The sequence below is a fragment of the Hyla sarda genome, unplaced genomic scaffold, assembly GCF_029499605.1.
Source record: "Hyla sarda isolate aHylSar1 unplaced genomic scaffold, aHylSar1.hap1 scaffold_636, whole genome shotgun sequence".
NCBI lineage: Eukaryota > Metazoa > Chordata > Amphibia > Anura > Hylidae > Hyla > Hyla sarda.
In genome coordinates this window covers 84,937-98,322 of record NW_026610651.1, presented here as the reverse complement: position 1 = coordinate 98,322, position 13,386 = coordinate 84,937, and the positions used below count along the sequence as shown (strand labels likewise).

Genomic DNA, 13,386 nt, shown 5'->3' with positions numbered 1-13,386 from the left:
TGTGATGTCACTCAATACCACTGACATCACTAGGTGTAAACAACATCTCTCCTTTGCTGTGTATGTGACTATGGAGCTGTTTGGTGATGTCGTCTATTATGGCCTTCATAGAAGCAACAGGAGATTGTTGCATCCATCTAGAACCCTCAGAACTACAGTGCTATGATGTCACTCACTTCCACAGGCCTTGCAGAGTGTAAACAACAACAACCCAGCTTTGTTGTGTATGTAACCATAGGGATTTGTGATGTCACCTAGAACCTTCACAGCAGCGACAGCTTTATGAGGAGCATCAGCACTGCTCTGCCTGAGCAGAACCATCACCGCCATAGGTTGTCAAATAACCCGGATTTAACCCACACAGGTAAGTCCAATGGGGTGCAGGCATGTCCTCTATGCTTACAGCTTCCCGTGGGTGTTGGTTTGATACCGTTTGGGGACAGCCAAGGAGGCATCTGCAGGCAACAAAGGTAGGTGTGTGCTTGTGTGTGTGTTTCCTATGCAGATCCTAAGCCCAGTGTCACATGCAAGTAGGAGGAGTAAGAAGGGTTCCTGGCAAATCCGGGTTATGGATTGCATTTAAAAAGGCCCCGTGGGAGTGCAATGGGCCCCTGTCTTGCTGCTTAGCAATAATGGTATGGGTTTAGGTTCTGCTGTGTGTACTGGTGGTTGACTGCCCCCCAGCCCAGAGTGTGCATGGAAAATTGTCTGGCAGCCTCCCTGACAGCAAGCAGTGATAGTGCCCATGAAGGGGACCTTGTTGGGCCCGCCCCTTTCACGGTTATCGCTTCTCGGCCTTTTGGCTAAGATCAAGTGTAGTATCTGTTCTTATCAGTTTAATATCTGATACGTCCCCTATCTGGGGACCATATATTAAATGGATTTTTGAGAACGGGGGCCGATTTCGAAGCTTGCTTCCGTCGCCCTATGCATTGACCCGATATGGCAGTATCTTCGGGTACAGTGCACCACCCCCTTACAGGGTTAAAAAGAAAGATTCCTACTTTCATTGCTACCTGCTTGCTGGCTAGCCAGCTAGCCAGCCCTGTGGGCCTTGCTGCTGCAGCCAAAAAACAAAAGGTGGTGCTGCTGCTGCTGCTTCTGCTGCTTCTGCTTGTGTCTGGCCGCTGTTGGAGCGTCCAGGCACAGGACTTCTGCTGCTGCTGACTAAATGGCCTCCTTAATTGGATCATTTGAGTAGCCAGCACACCTGTGCAGGTAGGGCATGACATGATAGGCAGCTGCCTTGATAGCGGGTGGGTGCTGAATGTTCCTAATTGACAAAATAAGATTAATGCTTATGAAGAAATATAAAATCTCATCCCTTCCCCAATATCGCGCCACACCCCTACCCCTTAATTCCCTGGTTGAACTTGATGGACATATGTCTTTTTTCGACCGTACTAACTATGTAACTATGTAACATAACATGGGGGGGGGTCTCCTGGCTGTTCACACAGGTGTGTCATTGCTGTACATTGACCATGCATTGCTTCTGTGGTATTGCAAAGGCAAAGACAAATGCTTCCAGCCATCCATTGCACTAATGGATTGGTCATCAGCTGGCTGTCTATGTCCCGCATCAATATAGACCAAAGTACAGAGGGTTAGGCTATGCTATTGTGCACCTACCTGATGCATCAGAAGGTGCGAGGCCCTTGCTAAATTCTGTGCACAGACTTTGAGATCTATACTTTAGACTGTATCTAAACCTGCTCCAACATGGACTGACATTCTGGCCTACTTTCAGCCGATGCGACTTGTCTGTCGCTGAACAGTCGCTTTTTATGTATTCAGCACCTATGTATAATGTTGTAAAAATGCTCTAGAAGCTAAAGTCGCAGAAATGTCACACATATTTGGCCTGCAACTTTCTGTGCGACAAATTCAGACAGGAAAAATCAGTATAAATCCTTAGAAAATTATCCCCCAGTGTCTCCATCTGCTGGCGGTATTGAATAAGCATTGCTGCACTGATGGGGTATGCATTAGACGAAAAAAAAGAAGAAAAAGAAGAATAATACGCCCAGAAAAGAGGCGAAAAGGAGAAAAACGTAAAAAAACGTGAAAAAAAAGTAAGAGGAAGAGAAGGGAAAAAAAGGTGGAAATGGGTTTAAAAGTGATTTCGGCGGAGAAATATATATATATATATATATATATATATATATATATATATATATACGCGCACACACACACATATATATAAACGTATTCTCCGTTGAGATATTGCAGCCGCTGCTGTGTCCAGGCCCAGGAGCCTTAGCACTGTGCTGTGATGTCACTCAATACCACTGACATCACTAGGTGTAAACAACATCTCTCCTTTGCTGTGTATGTGACTATGGAGCTGTTTGGTGATGTCGTCTATTATGGCCTTCATAGAAGCAACAGGAGATTGTTGCATCCATCTAGAACCCTCAGAACTACAGTGCTATGATGTCACTCACTTCCACAGGCCTTGCAGAGTGTAAACAACAACAACCCAGCTTTGTTGTGTATGTAACCATAGGGATTTGTGATGTCACCTAGAACCTTCACAGCAGCGACAGCTTTATGAGGAGCATCAGCACTGCTCTGCCTGAGCAGAACCATCACCGCCATAGGTTGTCAAATAACCCGGATTTAACCCACACAGGTAAGTCCAATGGGGTGCAGGCATGTCCTCTATGCTTACAGCTTCCCGTGGGTGTTGGTTTGATACCGTTTGGGGACAGCCAAGGAGGCATCTGCAGGCAACAAAGGTAGGTGTGTGCTTGTGTGTGTGTTTCCTATGCAGATCCTAAGCCCAGTGTCACATGCAAGTAGGAGGAGTAAGAAGGGTTCCTGGCAAATCCGGGTTATGGATTGCATTTAAAAAGGCCCCGTGGGAGTGCAATGGGCCCCTGTCTTGCTGCTTAGCAATAATGGTATGGGTTTAGGTTCTGCTGTGTGTACTGGTGGTTGACTGCCCCCCAGCCCAGAGTGTGCATGGAAAATTGTCTGGCAGCCTCCCTGACAGCAAGCAGTGATAGTGCCCATGAAGGGGACCTTGTTGGGCCCGCCCCTTTCACGGTTATCGCTTCTCGGCCTTTTGGCTAAGATCAAGTGTAGTATCTGTTCTTATCAGTTTAATATCTGATACGTCCCCTATCTGGGGACCATATATTAAATGGATTTTTGAGAACGGGGGCCGATTTCGAAGCTTGCTTCCGTTGCCCTATGCATTGACCCGATATGGCAGTATCTTCGGGTACAGTGCACCACCCCCTTACAGGGTTAAAAAGAAAGATTCCTACTTTCATTGCTACCTGCTTGCTGGCTAGCCAGCTAGCCAGCCCTGTGGGCCTTGCTGCTGCAGCCAAAAAACAAAAGTTGGTGCTGCTGCTGCTGCTTCTGCTGCTTCTGCTGCTTCTGCTTGTGTCTGGCCGCTGTTGGAGCGTCCAGGCAGAGGACTTCTGCTGCTGCTGACTAAATGGCCTCCTTAATTGGATCATTTGAGTAGCCAGCACACCTGTGCAGGTAGGGCATGACATGATAGGCAGCTGCCTTGATAGCGGGTGGGTGCTGAATGTTCCTAATTGACAAAATAAGATTAATGCTTATGAAGAAATATAAAATCTCATCCCTTCCCCAATATCGCGCCACACCCCTACCCCTTAATTCCCTGGTTGAACTTGATGGACATATGTCTTTTTTCGACCGTACTAACTATGTAACTATGTAACATAACATGGGGGGGGGGGTCTCCTGGCTGTTCACACAGGTGTGTCATTGCTGTACATTGACCATGCATTGCTTCTGTGGTATTGCAAAGGCAAAGACAAATGCTTCCAGCCATCCATTGCACTAATGGATTGGTCATCAGCTGGCTGTCTATGTCCCGCATCAATATAGACCAAAGTACAGAGGGTTAGGCTATGCTATTGTGCACCTACCTGATGCATCAGAAGGTGCGAGGCCCTTGCTAAATTCTGTGCACAGACTTTGAGATCTATACTTTAGACTGTATCTAAACCTGCTCCAACATGGACTGACATTCTGGCCTACTTTCAGCCGATGCGACTTGTCTGTCGCTGAACAGTCGCTTTTTATGTATTCAGCACCTATGTATAATGTTGTAAAAATGCTCTAGAAGCTAAAGTCGCAGAAATGTCACACATATTTGGCCTGCAACTTTCTGTGCGACAAATTCAGACAGGAAAAATCAGTATAAATCCTTAGAAAATTATCCCCCAGTGTCTCCATCTGCTGGCGGTATTGAATAAGCATTGCTGCACTGATGGGGTATGCATTAGACGAAAAAAAAGAAGAAAAAGAAGAATAATACGCCCAGAAAAGAGGCGAAAAGGAGAAAAACGTAAAAAAACGTGAAAAAAAAGTAAGAGGAAGAGAAGGGAAAAAAAGGTGGAAATGGGTTTAAAAGTGATTTCGGCGGAGAAATATATATATATATATATATATATATATATATATATATATATACGCGCACACACACACATATATATAAACGTATTCTCCGTTGAGATATTGCAGCCGCTGCTGTGTCCAGGCCCAGGAGCCTTAGCACTGTGCTGTGATGTCACTCAATACCACTGACATCACTAGGTGTAAACAACATCTCTCCTTTGCTGTGTATGTGACTATGGAGCTGTTTGGTGATGTCGTCTATTATGGCCTTCATAGAAGCAACAGGAGATTGTTGCATCCATCTAGAACCCTCAGAACTACAGTGCTATGATGTCACTCACTTCCACAGGCCTTGCAGAGTGTAAACAACAACAACCCAGCTTTGTTGTGTATGTAACCATAGGGATTTGTGATGTCACCTAGAACCTTCACAGCAGCGACAGCTTTATGAGGAGCATCAGCACTGCTCTGCCTGAGCAGAACCATCACCGCCATAGGTTGTCAAATAACCCGGATTTAACCCACACAGGTAAGTCCAATGGGGTGCAGGCATGTCCTCTATGCTTACAGCTTCCCGTGGGTGTTGGTTTGATACCGTTTGGGGACAGCCAAGGAGGCATCTGCAGGCAACAAAGGTAGGTGTGTGCTTGTGTGTGTGTTTCCTATGCAGATCCTAAGCCCAGTGTCACATGCAAGTAGGAGGAGTAAGAAGGGTTCCTGGCAAATCCGGGTTATGGATTGCATTTAAAAAGGCCCCGTGGGAGTGCAATGGGCCCCTGTCTTGCTGCTTAGCAATAATGGTATGGGTTTAGGTTCTGCTGTGTGTACTGGTGGTTGACTGCCCCCCAGCCCAGAGTGTGCATGGAAAATTGTCTGGCAGCCTCCCTGACAGCAAGCAGTGATAGTGCCCATGAAGGGGACCTTGTTGGGCCCGCCCCTTTCACGGTTATCGCTTCTCGGCCTTTTGGCTAAGATCAAGTGTAGTATCTGTTCTTATCAGTTTAATATCTGATACGTCCCCTATCTGGGGACCATATATTAAATGGATTTTTGAGAACGGGGGCCGATTTCGAAGCTTGCTTCCGTCGCCCTATGCATTGACCCGATATGGCAGTATCTTCGGGTACAGTGCACCACCCCCTTACAGGGTTAAAAAGAAAGATTCCTACTTTCATTGCTACCTGCTTGCTGGCTAGCCAGCTAGCCAGCCCTGTGGGCCTTGCTGCTGCAGCCAAAAAACAAAAGGTGGTGCTGCTGCTGCTGCTTCTGCTGCTTCTGCTTGTGTCTGGCCGCTGTTGGAGCGTCCAGGCACAGGACTTCTGCTGCTGCTGACTAAATGGCCTCCTTAATTGGATCATTTGAGTAGCCAGCACACCTGTGCAGGTAGGGCATGACATGATAGGCAGCTGCCTTGATAGCGGGTGGGTGCTGAATGTTCCTAATTGACAAAATAAGATTAATGCTTATGAAGAAATATAAAATCTCATCCCTTCCCCAATATCGCGCCACACCCCTACCCCTTAATTCCCTGGTTGAACTTGATGGACATATGTCTTTTTTCGACCGTACTAACTATGTAACTATGTAACATAACATGGGGGGGGGGGGGGGGGTCTCCTGGCTGTTCACACAGGTGTGTCATTGCTGTACATTGACCATGCATTGCTTCTGTGGTATTGCAAAGGCAAAGACAAATGCTTCCAGCCATCCATTGCACTAATGGATTGGTCATCAGCTGGCTGTCTATGTCCCGCATCAATATAGACCAAAGTACAGAGGGTTAGGCTATGCTATTGTGCACCTACCTGAGGCATCAGAAGGTGCGAGGCCCTTGCTAAATTCTGTGCACAGACTTTGAGATCTATACTTTAGACTGTATCTAAACCTGCTCCAACATGGACTGACATTCTGGCCTACTTTCAGCCGATGCGACTTGTCTGTCGCTGAACAGTCGCTTTTTATGTATTCAGCACCTATGTATAATGTTGTAAAAATGCTCTAGAAGCTAAAGTCGCAGAAATGTCACACATATTTGGCCTGCAACTTTCTGTGCGACAAATTCAGACAGGAAAAATCAGTATAAATCCTTAGAAAATTATCCCCCAGTGTCTCCATCTGCTGGCGGTATTGAATAAGCATTGCTGCACTGATGGGGTATGCATTAGACGAAAAAAAAGAAGAAAAAGAAGAATAATACGCCCAGAAAAGAGGCGAAAAGGAGAAAAACGTAAAAAAACGTGAAAAAAAAGTAAGAGGAAGAGAAGGGAAAAAAAGGTGGAAATGGGTTTAAAAGTGATTTCGGCGGAGAAATATATATATATATATATATATATATATATATATATATACGCGCACACACACACATATATATAAACGTATTCTCCGTTGAGATATTGCAGCCGCTGCTGTGTCCAGGCCCAGGAGCCTTAGCACTGTGCTGTGATGTCACTCAATACCACTGACATCACTAGGTGTAAACAACATCTCTCCTTTGCTGTGTATGTGACTATGGAGCTGTTTGGTGATGTCGTCTATTATGGCCTTCATAGAAGCAACAGGAGATTGTTGCATCCATCTAGAACCCTCAGAACTACAGTGCTATGATGTCACTCACTTCCACAGGCCTTGCAGAGTGTAAACAACAACAACCCAGCTTTGTTGTGTATGTAACCATAGGGATTTGTGATGTCACCTAGAACCTTCACAGCAGCGACAGCTTTATGAGGAGCATCAGCACTGCTCTGCCTGAGCAGAACCATCACCGCCATAGGTTGTCAAATAACCCGGATTTAACCCACACAGGTAAGTCCAATGGGGTGCAGGCATGTCCTCTATGCTTACAGCTTCCCGTGGGTGTTGGTTTGATACCGTTTGGGGACAGCCAAGGAGGCATCTGCAGGCAACAAAGGTAGGTGTGTGCTTGTGTGTGTGTTTCCTATGCAGATCCTAAGCCCAGTGTCACATGCAAGTAGGAGGAGTAAGAAGGGTTCCTGGCAAATCCGGGTTATGGATTGCATTTAAAAAGGCCCCGTGGGAGTGCAATGGGCCCCTGTCTTGCTGCTTAGCAATAATGGTATGGGTTTAGGTTCTGCTGTGTGTACTGGTGGTTGACTGCCCCCCAGCCCAGAGTGTGCATGGAAAATTGTCTGGCAGCCTCCCTGACAGCAAGCAGTGATAGTGCCCATGAAGGGGACCTTGTTGGGCCCGCCCCTTTCACGGTTATCGCTTCTCGGCCTTTTGGCTAAGATCAAGTGTAGTATCTGTTCTTATCAGTTTAATATCTGATACGTCCCCTATCTGGGGACCATATATTAAATGGATTTTTGAGAACGGGGGCCGATTTCGAAGCTTGCTTCCGTCGCCCTATGCATTGACCCGATATGGCAGTATCTTCGGGTACAGTGCACCACCCCCTTACAGGGTTAAAAAGAAAGATTCCTACTTTCATTGCTACCTGCTTGCTGGCTAGCCAGCTAGCCAGCCCTGTGGGCCTTGCTGCTGCAGCCAAAAAACAAAAGGTGGTGCTGCTGCTGCTGCTGCTTCTGCTGCTTCTGCTTGTGTCTGGCCGCTGTTGGAGCGTCCAGGCACAGGACTTCTGCTGCTGCTGACTAAATGGCCTCCTTAATTGGATCATTTGAGTAGCCAGCACACCTGTGCAGGTAGGGCATGACATGATAGGCAGCTGCCTTGATAGCGGGTGGGTGCTGAATGTTCCTAATTGACAAAATAAGATTAATGCTTATGAAGAAATATAAAATCTCATCCCTTCCCCAATATCGCGCCACACCCCTACCCCTTAATTCCCTGGTTGAACTTGATGGACATATGTCTTTTTTCGACCGTACTAACTATGTAACTATGTAACATAACATGGGGGGGGGGGGGGGGGTCTCCTGGCTGTTCACACAGGTGTGTCATTGCTGTACATTGACCATGCATTGCTTCTGTGGTATTGCAAAGGCAAAGACAAATGCTTCCAGCCATCCATTGCACTAATGGATTGGTCATCAGCTGGCTGTCTATGTCCCGCATCAATATAGACCAAAGTACAGAGGGTTAGGCTATGCTATTGTGCACCTACCTGATGCATCAGAAGGTGCGAGGCCCTTGCTAAATTCTGTGCACAGACTTTGAGATCTATACTTTAGACTGTATCTAAACCTGCTCCAACATGGACTGACATTCTGGCCTACTTTCAGCCGATGCGACTTGTCTGTCGCTGAACAGTCGCTTTTTATGTATTCAGCACCTATGTATAATGTTGTAAAAATGCTCTAGAAGCTAAAGTCGCAGAAATGTCACACATATTTGGCCTGCAACTTTCTGTGCGACAAATTCAGACAGGAAAAATCAGTATAAATCCTTAGAAAATTATCCCCCAGTGTCTCCATCTGCTGGCGGTATTGAATAAGCATTGCTGCACTGATGGGGTATGCATTAGACGAAAAAAAAGAAGAAAAAGAAGAATAATACGCCCAGAAAAGAGGCGAAAAGGAGAGAAAACGTAAAAAAACGTGAAAAAAAAGTAAGAGGAAGAGAAGGGAAAAAAAGGTGGAAATGGGTTTAAAAGTGATTTCGGCGGAGAAATATATATATATATATATATATATATATATATATATATATATATACGCGCACACACACACATATATATAAACGTATTCTCCGTTGAGATATTGCAGCCGCTGCTGTGTCCAGGCCCAGGAGCCTTAGCACTGTGCTGTGATGTCACTCAATACCACTGACATCACTAGGTGTAAACAACATCTCTCCTTTGCTGTGTATGTGACTATGGAGCTGTTTGGTGATGTCGTCTATTATGGCCTTCATAGAAGCAACAGGAGATTGTTGCATCCATCTAGAACCCTCAGAACTACAGTGCTATGATGTCACTCACTTCCACAGGCCTTGCAGAGTGTAAACAACAACAACCCAGCTTTGTTGTGTATGTAACCATAGGGATTTGTGATGTCACCTAGAACCTTCACAGCAGCGACAGCTTTATGAGGAGCATCAGCACTGCTCTGCCTGAGCAGAACCATCACCGCCATAGGTTGTCAAATAACCCGGATTTAACCCACACAGGTAAGTCCAATGGGGTGCAGGCATGTCCTCTATGCTTACAGCTTCCCGTGGGTGTTGGTTTGATACCGTTTGGGGACAGCCAAGGAGGCATCTGCAGGCAACAAAGGTAGGTGTGTGCTTGTGTGTGTGTTTCCTATGCAGATCCTAAGCCCAGTGTCACATGCAAGTAGGAGGAGTAAGAAGGGTTCCTGGCAAATCCGGGTTATGGATTGCATTTAAAAAGGCCCCGTGGGAGTGCAATGGGCCCCTGTCTTGCTGCTTAGCAATAATGGTATGGGTTTAGGTTCTGCTGTGTGTACTGGTGGTTGACTGCCCCCCAGCCCAGAGTGTGCATGGAAAATTGTCTGGCAGCCTCCCTGACAGCAAGCAGTGATAGTGCCCATGAAGGGGACCTTGTTGGGCCCGCCCCTTTCACGGTTATCGCTTCTCGGCCTTTTGGCTAAGATCAAGTGTAGTATCTGTTCTTATCAGTTTAATATCTGATACGTCCCCTATCTGGGGACCATATATTAAATGGATTTTTGAGAACGGGGGCCGATTTCGAAGCTTGCTTCCGTCGCCCTATGCATTGACCCGATATGGCAGTATCTTCGGGTACAGTGCACCACCCCCTTACAGGGTTAAAAAGAAAGATTCCTACTTTCATTGCTACCTGCTTGCTGGCTAGCCAGCTAGCCAGCCCTGTGGGCCTTGCTGCTGCAGCCAAAAAACAAAAGGTGGTGCTGCTGCTGCTGCTTCTGCTGCTTCTGCTTGTGTCTGGCCGCTGTTGGAGCGTCCAGGCACAGGACTTCTGCTGCTGCTGACTAAATGGCCTCCTTAATTGGATCATTTGAGTAGCCAGCACACCTGTGCAGGTAGGGCATGACATGATAGGCAGCTGCCTTGATAGCGGGTGGGTGCTGAATGTTCCTAATTGACAAAATAAGATTAATGCTTATGAAGAAATATAAAATCTCATCCCTTCCCCAATATCGCGCCACACCCCTACCCCTTAATTCCCTGGTTGAACTTGATGGACATATGTCTTTTTTCGACCGTACTAACTATGTAACTATGTAACATAACATGGGGGGGGGGGGGGGTCTCCTGGCTGTTCACACAGGTGTGTCATTGCTGTACATTGACCATGCATTGCTTCTGTGGTATTGCAAAGGCAAAGACAAATGCTTCCAGCCATCCATTGCACTAATGGATTGGTCATCAGCTGGCTGTCTATGTCCCGCATCAATATAGACCAAAGTACAGAGGGTTAGGCTATGCTATAGTGCACCTACCTGATGCATCAGAAGGTGCGAGGCCCTTGCTAAATTCTGTGCACAGACTTTGAGATCTATACTTTAGACTGTATCTAAACCTGCTCCAACATGGACTGACATTCTGGCCTACTTTCAGCCGATGCGACTTGTCTGTCGCTGAACAGTCGCTTTTTATGTATTCAGCACCTATGTATAATGTTGTAAAAATGCTCTAGAAGCTAAAGTCGCAGAAATGTCACACATATTTGGCCTGCAACTTTCTGTGCGACAAATTCAGACAGGAAAAATCAGTATAAATCCTTAGAAAATTATCCCCCAGTGTCTCCATCTGCTGGCGGTATTGAATAAGCATTGCTGCACTGATGGGGTATGCATTAGACGAAAAAAAAGAAGAAAAAGAAGAATAATACGCCCAGAAAAGAGGCGAAAAGGAGAAAAACGTAAAAAAACGTGAAAAAAAAGTAAGAGGAAGAGAAGGGAAAAAAAGGTGGAAATGGGTTTAAAAGTGATTTCGGCGGAGAAATATATATATATATATATATATATATATATATATATATATATATACGCGCACACACACATATATATAAACGTATTCTCCGTTGAGATATTGCAGCCGCTGCTGTGTCCAGGCCCAGGAGCCTTAGCACTGTGCTGTGATGTCACTCAATACCACTGACATCACTAGGTGTAAACAACATCTCTCCTTTGCTGTGTATGTGACTATGGAGCTGTTTGGTGATGTCGTCTATTATGGCCTTCATAGAAGCAACAGGAGATTGTTGCATCCATCTAGAACCCTCAGAACTACAGTGCTATGATGTCACTCACTTCCACAGGCCTTGCAGAGTGTAAACAACAACAACCCAGCTTTGTTGTGTATGTAACCATAGGGATTTGTGATGTCACCTAGAACCTTCACAGCAGCGACAGCTTTATGAGGAGCATCAGCACTGCTCTGCCTGAGCAGAACCATCACCGCCATAGGTTGTCAAATAACCCGGATTTAACCCACACAGGTAAGTCCAATGGGGTGCAGGCATGTCCTCTATGCTTACAGCTTCCCGTGGGTGTTGGTTTGATACCGTTTGGGGACAGCCAAGGAGGCATCTGCAGGCAACAAAGATAGGTGTGTGCTTGTGTGTGTGTTTCCTATGCAGATCCTAAGCCCAGTGTCACATGCAAGTAGGAGGAGTAAGAAGGGTTCCTGGCAAATCCGGGTTATGGATTGCATTTAAAAAGGCCCCGTGGGAGTGCAATGGGCCCCTGTCTTGCTGCTTAGCAATAATGGTATGGGTTTAGGTTCTGCTGTGTGTACTGGTGGTTGACTGCCCCCCAGCCCAGAGTGTGCATGGAAAATTGTCTGGCAGCCTCCCTGACAGCAAGCAGTGATAGTGCCCATGAAGGGGACCTTGTTGGGCCCGCCCCTTTCACGGTTATCGCTTCTCGGCCTTTTGGCTAAGATCAAGTGTAGTATCTGTTCTTATCAGTTTAATATCTGATACGTCCCCTATCTGGGGACCATATATTAAATGGATTTTTGAGAACGGGGGCCGATTTCGAAGCTTGCTTCCGTCGCCTTATGCATTGACCCGATATGGCAGTATCTTCGGGTACAGTGCACCACCCCCTTACAGGGTTAAAAAGAAAGATTCCTACTTTCATTGCTACCTGCTTGCTGGCTAGCCAGCTAGCCAGCCCTGTGGGCCTTGCTGCTGCAGCCAAAAAACAAAAGGTGGTGCTGCTGCTGCTGCTTCTGCTGCTTCTGCTTGTGTCTGGCCGCTGTTGGAGCGTCCAGGCACAGGACTTCTGCTGCTGCTGACTAAATGGCCTCCTTAATTGGATCATTTGAGTAGCCAGCACACCTGTGCAGGTAGGGCATGACATGATAGGCAGCTGCCTTGATAGCGGGTGGGTGCTGAATGTTCCTAATTGACAAAATAAGATTAATGCTTATGAAGAAATATAAAATCTCATCCCTTCCCCAATATCGCGCCACACCCCTACCCCTTAATTCCCTGGTTGAACTTGATGGACATATGTCTTTTTTCGACCGTACTAACTATGTAACTATGTAACATAACATGGGGGGGGGGGGGGGGGTCTCCTGGCTGTTCACACAGGTGTGTCATTGCTGTACATTGACCATGCATTGCTTCTGTGGTATTGCAAAGGCAAAGACAAATGCTTCCAGCCATCCATTGCACTAATGGCTTGGTCATCAGCTGGCTGTCTATGTCCCGCATCAATATAGACCAAAGTACAGAGGGTTAGGCTATGCTATTGTGCACCTACCTGATGCATCAGAAGGTGCGAGGCCCTTGCTAAATTCTGTGCACAGACTTTGAGATCTATACTTTAGACTGTATCTAAACCTGCTCCAACATGGACTGACATTCTGGCCTACTTTCAGCCGATGCGACTTGTCTGTCGCTGAACAGTCGCTTTTTATGTATTCAGCACCTATGTATAATGTTGTAAAAATGCTCTAGAAGCTAAAGTCGCAGAAATGTCACACATATTTGGCCTGCAACTTTCTGTGCGACAAATTCAGACAGGAAAAATCAGTATAAATCCTTAGAAAATTATCCCCCAGTGTCTCCATCTGCTGGCGGTATTGAATAAGCATTGCTGCACTGATGGGGTATGCATTAGACGA

The 13,386-nt window shown here is 46.3% G+C and overlaps 6 non-coding genes across 6 annotated transcripts; all 6 read left to right on the top strand.

The window, feature by feature from the left end:
* Positions 1 to 783: 783 nt before the first annotated feature.
* Positions 784 to 974, top strand: LOC130342124 (U2 spliceosomal RNA). Its single transcript, XR_008881837.1, has one exon. It is a non-coding gene; the product is annotated as a U2 spliceosomal RNA (small nuclear RNA).
* A 2,080-nt stretch (positions 975 to 3,054) lies between these two features.
* On the top strand, positions 3,055 to 3,245 carry LOC130342080 (U2 spliceosomal RNA). The gene has a single exon (XR_008881802.1). It is a non-coding gene; the product is annotated as a U2 spliceosomal RNA (small nuclear RNA).
* Positions 3,246 to 5,334: 2,089 nt separating this feature from the next.
* LOC130342123 (U2 spliceosomal RNA) lies at positions 5,335 to 5,525 on the top strand. The gene has a single exon (XR_008881836.1). It is a non-coding gene; the product is annotated as a U2 spliceosomal RNA (small nuclear RNA).
* Positions 5,526 to 7,607: 2,082 nt separating this feature from the next.
* On the top strand, positions 7,608 to 7,798 carry LOC130342122 (U2 spliceosomal RNA). Its single transcript, XR_008881835.1, has one exon. It is a non-coding gene; the product is annotated as a U2 spliceosomal RNA (small nuclear RNA).
* A 2,092-nt stretch (positions 7,799 to 9,890) lies between these two features.
* LOC130342121 (U2 spliceosomal RNA) lies at positions 9,891 to 10,081 on the top strand. The gene has a single exon (XR_008881834.1). It is a non-coding gene; the product is annotated as a U2 spliceosomal RNA (small nuclear RNA).
* A 2,084-nt stretch (positions 10,082 to 12,165) lies between these two features.
* Positions 12,166 to 12,356, top strand: LOC130342084 (U2 spliceosomal RNA). The gene has a single exon (XR_008881806.1). It is a non-coding gene; the product is annotated as a U2 spliceosomal RNA (small nuclear RNA).
* The last annotated feature ends 1,030 nt before the right edge of the window (positions 12,357 to 13,386 follow it).